General features: G+C 44.9%; 1 protein-coding gene across 1 annotated transcript in view; it reads right to left on the reverse strand.

Annotated features, from left to right (window-relative positions):
• Positions 1-2416: 2416 nt before the first annotated feature.
• Positions 2417-10418, reverse strand: part of LOC135364301 (translation initiation factor IF-2) — a 29965-nt gene continuing 21963 nt past the window's right edge. The window contains exons 6-8 of the mRNA XM_064590302.1: positions 9682-10017; positions 9308-9476; positions 2417-9180 (exon numbers count right to left, since the gene is read on the reverse strand). The gene's annotated coding sequence lies outside the window, so the exon portion shown is untranslated. The remainder of the gene's footprint in view (positions 9181-9307; positions 9477-9681; positions 10018-10418) is intronic.

Genomic DNA, 10418 nt, shown 5'->3' on the forward strand with positions numbered 1-10418 from the left:
TTTCCCCACCAGATAGTTCTGCTTCATCAAACAGATACTGAAAACTTTAACGAAATTCAAATTCCATTCATGATTTTTTAAAAAAATGATTTAACCTACTAGACACTGGAAAAAGTTTCCAGTTTAACTTGTGGGAAACCATCAATGGGTCATCTTCTAGCATCTTCACACAAATGTATAACACTTGACGTCAGAAATCACCATATAAATTTTAACAATATAATACCTGCCGAAAAACGTTAAGTTTCTGATTATATACAACCTGGCACTCTTTTTTATTAAGTTCAAAGAAAACTGACAAATTAAAACATATGCTTTTTAGAAATACATGTATATGGAATGGAATGGTATCAAAATCAGAGGAAGGAGCTAATGATCATAGGATTCAGCACCACCTTGCCCTGGGTGGAAGGAGGCTTGTGAACCAGGAAGAAGGTTTTCGCTCCCACGTCACAGAGGGAAAGCCACCTGCTGATGGTTTAAGTGTCAGAGCAAGATCATCAAATGCACATTTGCAGACGGTCAAACAAATTCTTACTTAGAAATGCAGTGTGCTCACGTGTGTGCGTCTATGAGTTCATACACACACACCTCTATGGGAAAAAGCAGGCTCGTCTATTGAAGCTCCGAGTAACTACGGAAAGAAGCAGGCACATCTCGAGGCAGGAATCATTGGGTTTCTGAACAGGATGCATTCTGTAAACCCCGTGGGCTCTGAGGGAGGGACGCTCCCTGGGCAGCTCACGACTTCTGGAACCCCAGCTCCAATCTCTCATGAGGCAAGCAGCTCTTCCTGCCTGTCAGCTCTGTGTCTTCCAACAGAAACTCCTGTTAGCTAGTCTGTTGGCTTATTTTGATGTACTTCGAGCAGTTTCTTTTCTTTGCCACCAAATACCCCCAGACCAAGCCCACGTGCCCCACTGACAACATGATTTCCCTAGCTGAGAAATGATGCCACGGCATGTCTGGAGCTATGCTGGATGCTCTCCTCTGGCAAGGGAATATTCGGTAGAACGGGACATCTTGTGGTGTATTATACCTTCTCCAGCCCTCCATCCCTCTCCCCTCCCTCCAACCCCGCTAATGCTGCGGGTTCAGGTTGCTGATGGAAGCTATGACCTCTGAAGCCAGGCAGTGGGCATCCGAGTGGGCCTTTCTTGGGAACTCCAGAAGGAGCACAGCCCTGCAGAGAATTCTGTGGAAAAGTCACAAAGATCAGTGACTCCAGCGGCAGGAACTGTCCGCGTACTCACGTCACAAAGCCTTCTCGCTGCCTCACTCCCGTCAGCCCTGGAAGCTCCAGGTCACCCCGAGCAGCTTATGACTTCTCCCATATGCTTTGAACCACAGGTCACCAGCCCATTGCCCCCTGCAGTTTGCTAGGCCAGAGCCAAGTGTAGAAGGTTACGTCAGATGAGGATAACTGACGGGACTTGGGGTCAGCTCCACCTAGAGACGGTCCTTATACATGGTGATGAAGATGAACAAGTTTTTCAAACACAATTAGCTGTGGCTAAGAATGTTTCTCAGTACTTGTCAACAAAGCTGCAAGTTTGATAGATTCCAGTCAATTAAGAAGTAAGAGTAACAATTTTGTTCCTTTTAATGGCTGAGTGATACTCCATTGTGTGTATATACCATATCTTTACCCATTCATCTATTGATGGGACCTTGGGTTGCTTCTGTGTCCTGGTGACAGTAAAAAATGCTGCATAAACACAGGGGTGCCTATCGCTTTTCAAATTAGTGTTCTTGTATTTTGTGGGTAGATACCCAGTAGAGGAATTACTGGATTATGTAGTGATTCTAGTTTTAACTTTTTGAGGAACCTCCATACTGTTCTCCACAGTGGTTGCACCAGTCTGCATTCCCACCAGCAGTGCATGAGGGTTCTTTTTTCTCCACATCCTCGCCAACACCTGTTATTTCTTGCCTTTTTGATACTAGCCATTCTGACAGGTGTGAGGTGATGTCTCATTGTGGTTTTGATTTGCATTTCTCTGATTATTAGTGATGTTGAGCATCTTTTCATGTGTCTGTTGGCCATCTGTATGTTTTCTTTGGAAAATTGTCTATGTAGGTCCTCTTCCCATTTTTTAATCAATTGTTTTCTTGGTGTTGAGTTGCATAAGTTACTTATATATTTTGGATATTAACCCCTTATTGGCTGTATCATTTGCAAATATCTTGTCCCATTCAATGGGTTGCCTTGTTTTGTTTTGATGGTTTCCTCTGCTGTGCAAAAGCTTTTTATTTTGATGTAGTCCCAATAGTTTATTTTTGCTTTTGTTTCCCTTGCCTGAGGAGACATATTCATAAATATGTTGCTAAGGCTGATGTCCAAGAGATTACTGCCTGTGTTTTCTGTCAGGAGTTTCGTGGCTTCAGGTCTCACATGTAGGTCCTTAATCTATTTTGAGTTTATTTTTGTGTATGGTGTAAGAAAGTGGTCCAGTTTCATTCTTTTGCATGTAGCTGTCCGGTTTTCTCGACACCATCTATTGAAGAGACTGTCTTTTCCCCATTGTATATTCTTGCCTCCTTTGGCATAGATTAATTGACCATATAAGCATGGGTTTATTTCGACTGATGTATGTGTCTCTCTTGCCATTTGTGACAACACAGGTGGACCTAGAGGGTATTATGCTAAGTGAAATAAGTCAGACGGAGAAAAACAAATACCGTATGATTTCATTTATATGTAGAAACTGAAAAACAAAACAAATGAACAAGCAGACTCTTAAATACAGAGAATAAACTGGTGGTTGCCAAAGGGGAGGGAGGTGGAGGGAGGGGGGAGACAGGTGATGGGGATTAAGAGGTACAAACTTCCAGTTATAAAATAAATAAGTCAGAGATGAAAAGTACCGCATAGGGAATATGAGGAATAACACTGTAATAGCATTGCATGGTGACTACGTTTATCATGGTGAGCACTGAGTAATATAGAGAATTGTGGGATCACCGTGTTGTACACTTGAAACTATTATAACATTGTCTGTCAGTTATACTTCAAAAAAAAAAAAAAGGTCATAGCAATGACCCAGCGGCCTTCCAGATGAACATTAGGGCAGTAGCTTTAGGAGTAGGATATGAAGTGAACCTGTGGTGTCTACTTTAGACCTGATAGAACACCATTCTCTACCCTTCTTTTTTTTTTTTTTTTTTTTGAGAAAGAATGAGAGAGAGAGCACATGAGAGGGGGGAGGGTCAGAGGGAGAAGCAGGCTCCCCGCCGAGCAGGGAGCCCGATGCGGGACTCGATCCCGAGACTCCAGGATCATGACCTGAGCCGAAGGCAGTTGCTCAACAAACTGAGCCACCCAGGCACCCCTCTACCCTTCTTTTCACTCACTAGCCCTTCTCAAGAAAACCAGCCCAGGGCAATCCCTTCTACTTTCTACAAATGGAGCTGCAGAATAGGAAGTAAATGTTTTTTAAGGGATAATAATGAGCTGTAGAATATATTTACCCTGAACATACATATGCCCGAAGAGGAACTTCAGTGGCAATTGTGCCAAAGTTCGGAAGCAAGCTTGCGAAACAGGATGTGTGATATATTGCAGGAATGCTCCCGTGCAGGTGCTTTTTGGATTATGAATTGATGTGCTTCTGGTGTCAATGAGCAAGGGTGCTTCCTAGTAGGCGAGGGAGCTTTTCCCTAACCAACTGAAATTTCCATTAATCCATATTCTTTTACCGCCAGGGGAATCTGTTACCTAGTGGTATGTTTACAGTTGGATCCCCTAATTTCTGTGGGGAACAGTTCCTTTTTTATGTCCAGAGACCTCGAGACCACAGACAAAGGGGTGGGGTGGTAAAGAATGAAGTCCCCTACATGCTCAGCTTCTGGTTTCCATTCGGGGAGTTTGGACTGGTTCCTGCACTGGGCAAGGAGAGGGTTCTAGAAGGGAAGTGATGCCACAGTGGCCTCAGAGACCTTGGAAATCTTATGGGTTGGCAGCTTGGCTTATGGGTGGGACCATGCTTAATGCAAACATGAATGAACCCTTCTTGTTGGTCAGAAGTCCACCCAAACTGCATTTTCCCTTTGGCCTACTTGAGCTTTGTTATTTTTCTTATAGGCTTCCTGGAAAACAGGATTCTTCAGACAGAGGCACTTGCATTTGGTTCCCAAAAGGAAAGCTCAGTGTAAAGCACAGTGTGCTGGTGAAGCTAAGACTCCCCCGTTTTCTCCTTCTCTGCTGTCAGAGAAGGACAGAGAGCAATCAACTGCCCTCTGTTTCAAACCTTCTTTAAAACCCAGGACAGGAGCTGGGCGTGGAATCCTCTCCCACTTCAATGCCTACATCCCCATAGATAAATGAGTCTAGGTCATCATGAAATTTTTCTCCAGAGCTAATCTATGGGAGGACCCATCTATATTTGCAGTCAGAAACATCCCACACAAAATTTAATTGCAATTAGCAAATGCTGACCCCCAATCTGCCGTGTCAGATCAGGAGTCCAACGTGTGATGATTCTGTGAGCAGAATTCCTACCAGTGCTGTGTTCTGTTATGTCTAAGCAGGCCAATGAAAACACAAAGTATATGATGTACTATATGTTGGCTAATTGAATTTAAGTTAAAAATATAAAAGGAAAAAAAAAGAAAACACAAAGTGTAATGATTTATAAATATGTCAGTCTGGTCACTCAAAAAATATATTCTTGAATTTAGGAAGTGCCTAACACAGTAATATTGGGTATTGATTGGGGTTGTTTTTAGGATCAAATTCTTTGATCCTCTCCCCTTGTGAAGAGGGTGACGTCTGTGTCCTTTCCCTTTGACTCTGGCTGGATATGTGAGGGCTTCGACCAACAGCTTATGATGGATGTGCTCCCATAGGGCTTCTACAGTTAGGTCAGAGAAGCTGAGCAGCTCTGAGGTGGTTTGCTGGCGCTGCTCGCCCTGGGAAGCTAGCGCCCTGGGACGCCTGGCGTCCAGCTGCCCAGAGTCTGCTGTTCTGGGAGGCCTGGGAGGCCACCTGTAGGTGCTCCCTTTGGCAGCCCTGGTGGGGCTCCCAGCCCACAGGCAGCACCAGACACCTCCCAAGGGACTGGGCCATCTGGAACCTCCAGCCCAGTCAGCCTTCCGGGGACAGCAGCTTGCCAACGTGTCCGACTGCAATTGTATGAGGGACCCCCAGGGAGAACTGCGTGCTTGAGCCATTCCCAAATCTCTCCCACAAAATCACAAGAGAAAATAAAACGGTTGTTTGAAGTTGCTGATGTGTAGGTCACTCGATCCAGAGAAGAGACAGCACAGTCTACATCCTGAACAGAACCAGACCTGGGAGTACAGCAGGTGCATTCTCTTTATGGAGATGACTCCAGGGCCACTAGGAGAGGGGTCCTGGTGACACCCAGCTCCCTGGGTCTCTTTTAAAGGAACTTGGGAATTGGGGAGGAAGAAAGTAAAGATAACAGATTAGGTGCTATTCCCAGAAAGTGTGAACACACCGCTGGTTTTAATTCCACAAGTGCACGTCATGTAACATCAGTGACACAGTGATACGTTGCAGGACTGGGTTCCCCTTTTTATCCCAATGGTTACAGACTGGGGGCTGCGTCCTTTTGAAGGTGTAATAACAAGTAAGTCATTTGAGTCTTCTGGGCGTGATCACTGGCAGATGCTCATGAAACTCACAGAGATGTGCCTTTTTCATCACGTGACTAACCCTGCACTCAAGTAGATGCTTTTAAAATAGTCTCTTTTTTTACATCTGTATATTTGCAAAGCCGGAAAGGGAAACAAAGGAGACACATCTATTCCTCAATTACACGTGACTCTCTTGTAGTGAGAGAGAAGACTTAGTCACGAGGAGCTCGTCACAGCACATTCTGGTATGTCTAAGATGCCATACCAAAAATCACAGCAAGAAATGGCCTATGGATTTAACTTGTGAAGCCCTGCTGAGCATTTGCATTCAGGAACCTCTAAGGCACCACACATGAAAAATGAATAGAGCCATGTTTTGAGTGCTCACGTGAATCTGGCTAATGGGACCAAATTAAGTGGTTGGATTTCCACAATCATCAGAAGGAGCAGGTGGATCAGGTTCATACTCAGGAACAGCCAGTAGGACCTCATGGGTCCTGGGGGCAGGAAAATGTTAGAGACAAGAGACAACGCAGGGTAAGTTAAGCTCCTGGGCTGGGGATCCAACCCCCCTTAGCCTTGAATTCTGGCTTTGAACATTACCAGTCCTGTGATTTGAAGGTTTACCTAATTTCTGTAAGCCTTGGGTTCCCTCACTTATAAAGCAGGAACAATACCATATGAAATAGGAGCATCTTTGAATTCCGACAAAGGGGGTTTCTCTCTAACCGTGGGAAGGTGTGGCTTGCATGACCACTGTGTTGTGTGCTCTTTTCGAATGTTTAAAACTTGGAGCACATGTTTAATCATTAAATGCCAGTAGATTCACAAAATTTATGCTGTACGTCCACTCTGAAACATGGTCGGTGGGAATGCAATTTGGTATCATAATTTTTTGAGAATGTAATTTGATGAAACATATCGAAAGTCCTAAAAACGTGTCTACTTCTGATCTAGTACTTTGAATCCTAGCCTTCGCACTATTAACTACGGGGATAGTAACTGCAAACTGACTCTGTGTTTATACAGTATTTTATTCTGTGGGTGTTACAATGAGACAAATAGATATTCACTAATACAGAATAACGCACCTAATATATTCTTAAGGATATACAGCAGGTTCCCAAACACAAAGCTGACTATTATTTATCTCGATAAGTTAAACACACGCACAGCTGTGTGAATAGACGGATAAACACAGATGAGTGAAAATGGAGCAGGTTGTACACGCACTGAGACTCTGAGGGTGCTCAGAGCTTCCCCTAGGCTACACATCCCACTGTTCATAGAGAAAGGTACTCTCCCAGCCCAACCTCCACTGCCCCCCCAGCCCCCAACCAGCGACCAGGCTGAGCAGCCCAATGGCACCTTCCTCTAGGTTGTGTGATTATGGGTAATTTGTACTACCTTCCTTTTGTTTATCTGTATTTCCCAATTTTTCGACACTGAATAAGTATTATCATCTTGTTTTTAAAAAATTGGGCCCTGAAATTCCTTGCACCACCCCAAATCTCTATCAGTCCCAGCTCCACCCCTCACACTCAGAGGGGTGGTAGGTGTGGGCTTGTTGGCCGGGAGGCTGTGGCCAGATGTCCCTACGTCTGTCCTGTCCGTGTTGCTAATATGGGATCTCTCTGGCCATGAGCTCCTATCTGCTCAAAGGATCTCAATAACACAGAATCAGAAACTGGATCAGGATCAGCAAAGGGTGGCTTGGAGCAATGAGAAGAATGAACCGAGAATGTATCTGACACTTCCCTTTCTTATTGACTTGGTACATTTTGAATGATTTATATTTAAAATAGATGGCTTCTGTCTTCCTCTGAATTCTTCCAGATGCAACAATAATACCTTTTTTTTTGGCCTGTGCCTATGGCTGAAGAGATATGAATAAGTTATCTCTCCATCATTGACCATACAAGAAACACGGTGTCTGTGAAAACTGCCTAGGCCAGAAATATGCCCCTCCTCCTGGTAAATGGTGAGACTACCGGGGCGGCGGGGGGGGGGGGGGGGGGATTGTGCTGGTAGAATAAGTCTATATAAGATAAATTCATGTGCACAGCCTTCCAAAACACCCCCAAAAATCCACTCAAAGAAATGAAATAGCAAATTCCTAGGATTTCTCTCCACTGCTCTGTATTTTAATGGCCGCGGCGCTTTCTATCTTAGACATCCACCGACATGAAAGAAATCACCCCCAAACCTAGTGGCCTGAGACAGTGACTATTTAGTATCTCACAGTCCTCACTTCAGGAACCCCAGAGCAGCTTAGCTGGGTGGGCTGACTTGGGGTCTCTCGGGAGCTTGTATGTAGGATGTTGGATGAGGCTGCTGTCCTTTGAAGACTTAACCGAGGAGAAGCCACACTGAAGAGAATCTGCTCACGCGGCTCTGGGCGCCATCCTCTCCCCCAGGGGCTGAGGCTCCTCACCATGTGCAGCCGGCCTCCCCCAGGCCAGTGATCTGAAACACTCACAGAGGAGACCGTGTGCCTTCTGGTCTCAGGTACCCACGCAGTCAAACTCACTTCGCCACATTCTCTCCATTAGAGGGGAGGCACTGAGTCCAGCCCACACTCAAGAGAAGGATTATCAAAAAATAAAAAATAAAAATAAATAAAAATAAATAAATAAATAAATAAATAAAGAGAAGGATTATCGAAGAACTTGTGGACATGTTGGAAACCACCACAGAACCTTACTAAAAACATGAACATTTATCTTTTATTTCTGACTTGGGACTCTATCAAAGCATATTTTTCTCTGATTTAACTCAATAGAGTACAGATATTTTTCCCAGACGCCTGAACAACTGAAGCGTATTAACTTACACTGTCTGAACCTCAGATATTTTTAGGAAGGTAAGTGAATTTTAATCTGTCTCTAGAAAACACAAAAACCTATTAATTAAGTTGGGCCATAGACCCAAACCTTGGTCAGGATTGAGGATCTTACTCCTGAGGTAGACTATTTAGGAAAACCTGCGGCCTCCCTCCTGAACGTTTCCCACTTTGTACGGAGAAACAACCCAGTGAGGGTGGAAGCCAGTGCGGAAAGATGGCGCACGTAAGCATGTGTGAGGGAATGGGGTGGCTACGTTCAAGAGCCAGATACAACTCCTGCTATTACTACTAGTCTCGTTTTACTTTCATTGCCTTAGAGAGCTGCCGGTGCAGAAAGGAGATTGCTGGGTGTGGGGAAGCAGGCCCGGGGGGCCAGTCACAGCAGGCTCCTGGAAGAGAGGTCAGGTGAGGACTCTTCAACCCCTCTTATTCTCTTCAGCCACGCACACACAGACCCACTGTGATTCCCGGGGCGGTGGTCTGCGAATTATAAAAGGTGGCAGCCAGAGACAGATGTCTTTCAGGGGCGTTTTGCTCTAATCCAGGAAGGATGGTGAATGGCTGTCAGCGCTTACGGAAGCACCCTCATCGTCCAAACAACGAACGTGTTGGCTTTCTGTGGTGCTGGGTACAACTGGGCAGAGGGGAGAACCGGTTCCTGAGCCCCCACGAAACTCTGGAGAAGGTGTCCTGGCGGGTCCGTGTTTGAGTTCTGCAGCAACCGCAGGCCCCTGCTGGAAGGAAAGAGCTCATGTCTTTAGGACTTTTAAAAAAAAGAAAGAAATGCTAGTTCTTACCCCTCTGGCTTTTAGATTTAGGGGAAAAGCACTTCTTCAAATCAATGCCTACAAGTGTACTTACCAGAATGTGTCACAGCACAGCATGTTTGAGGGACGGGAAGTACCGTCCGTGGAAAGCAGGTTTCAGGGAGGGGTGGCTTGCTCACCTGACAACCCCATGCGAACGTTCTCCGGTCCTCCTCAGGTGCCCTGAGAATTACTGCCGGCATGGCAAGCGTTACTGTGGTGACCTAGCACATAAGCACATCTATGCATAAAATGGACACAAAGCCAGTGATCTAAAGGAAAAGAATTTTTTAAATATCTCCTAATAATCATCGGCACAGCCACCATGTGCCCGGCCCGAGCGAACCAAGGTGCTCCCCGGCAGAACCACGAACCCGCTGGGACCTATGTCCTTTGAGATTCTTTTTGGGATCTCCAGCTTTTACTTACTATTTGCTGAGAAGTCGGTGCACTGGACCGTTTTCTAGCCTCTCCAGCTGGGAAACACTGGGGGCTTATATTTCTGGACTCTAACCAGCTCCCCACCGGGCTGCCAAGCATGCCAGTTGATGAGAGTTTAGGTGACAAAGTCAACTTGACAGCATGTCAGGAAATGCTACATTGCAGGACTTTATTTTGATGCCCACCCCCAGCTCTGTCAGAATGGCTGCATGTGGTCTACTGGAAAGACTATGGGGAGACACTTCATAACCAGCACAGGGAGGTCAGTCCCTGCCCTCATGAGTTCACTCTCTGGGCATTTCTTGACATATTTGTGTGTTTACCCTGAAAAAGCCAAAACACGTCATATTAGTAAGAATTTAATTTTACTCTTTGAGCAAAGTAAGTTATGTAACTAGCTACAAGGAATGCAAAGGCAATTTGCAAACATGAAATTGCTTGAAGGAGTAAATGTAGAATGGCGCTATTAAGATTATCATCAAAATTCAATTAAATGTTCACTGGTTTTTCGTTATGAAAAGGAGAACACATACAGAAGAGAAATGCTAGCCAACTGTTAAATAATAATTAGTGGAAGCAGTGTTTCCTGATCTGGCCCTGAAAGTCGGTGAAGCATTTCAAATAAATTTCATAAAAACAAATTTTAAAACTACCTAGAGTGTCACTCAGCAAGTCTTGGGAATCTGACCTCTTTCACAAATTAAAGCTGAAGTATTTTTCTGGTG

This window comes from Mirounga angustirostris, unplaced genomic scaffold, assembly GCF_029215605.1.
Source record: "Mirounga angustirostris isolate CCGP_5_RB_7025 unplaced genomic scaffold, mMirAng1.0.hap1 SCAF_5, whole genome shotgun sequence".
In the NCBI taxonomy this organism is placed as follows: Eukaryota; Metazoa; Chordata; class Mammalia; order Carnivora; family Phocidae; genus Mirounga; species Mirounga angustirostris.